The following is a 975-nucleotide window of genomic DNA, read 5'->3' on the forward strand; positions in this document are numbered from 1 at the left end:
CACCATAGCAGCATCTCGACTTGTACTTGACCAAACAACTGACAGCAGGCTCAAACCAAGGTGACACATAGAATTAACTATCACAAGGTGCGAACAGAGTAAACAGTAATCAGTTGGTGAGGGAAAAAAATACTTGTAGTACTTTTGTGAATTTAAAAGTATATCATAAAGTGGAAATCAAAGAGAAGCAAGCATTAAGCCATCAGAAAATTAGTATAAAAAATTTTTTATTGGAGTGTAAATCAAGACCCCTGATTCTAGGTAGTTTTTTGTTTAGTTTCTTCTTTATCTTTTCATTTGCAACATTGCTCTGGTTTCTTAAACTGAGTAGAACTTTATGGTCTACTAGAACTTTAATAGCATATCTTCTGAAAAGGGGGGAAAATGTCAAGTGTTACCTCTGAAAGAATAGAAATAGAATGTGAAAATCAAAAAAATCATAAGCAAAATTAAGATGGTGGAAATAAGTTTAAATATATCCCAAACAATAATAAACCTAAATTGATTGAACTATCTAGTTGAAAGGCAAATATTGCCTGATTGTTTATTTTCAAGACACATAGTCTTTATAACAGACACTTCTAAAATACATAAGTATGAAAAGCTTGAAAGGAAAAATATATAGGCAACACTAGTCCCTTATTCATTCCCCATTAAAAAAATAGGTCCATCAAATTAATTTAACATTTGATTCATTTTAAGTAGAAAAAATTAAATATTAAGAGGGTATCTACATAATAAATTTGAATTACATTTTCTAGCATAATTTATAATGTATACACACTTAACAAAATGACTTTTATATTGATAAAGCAAAAGCTGATCAACTAATACTTAAAATATCTATCATCATAATAAGGACATATCTTTTTTTATTGGGGGCTCGTACAACTCTTTTTATTGGGGGCTCGTACACCTCTTATCAAAATCCATACATATATCCATTGTGTCAAGCACATTTGTACATTTGTTGCC

The sequence above is a fragment of the Echinops telfairi genome, unplaced genomic scaffold, assembly GCF_000313985.2.
Source record: "Echinops telfairi isolate 266 unplaced genomic scaffold, ASM31398v2 ScPeMD7_11;HRSCAF=52, whole genome shotgun sequence".
Classification (NCBI taxonomy): domain Eukaryota; kingdom Metazoa; phylum Chordata; class Mammalia; order Afrosoricida; family Tenrecidae; genus Echinops; species Echinops telfairi.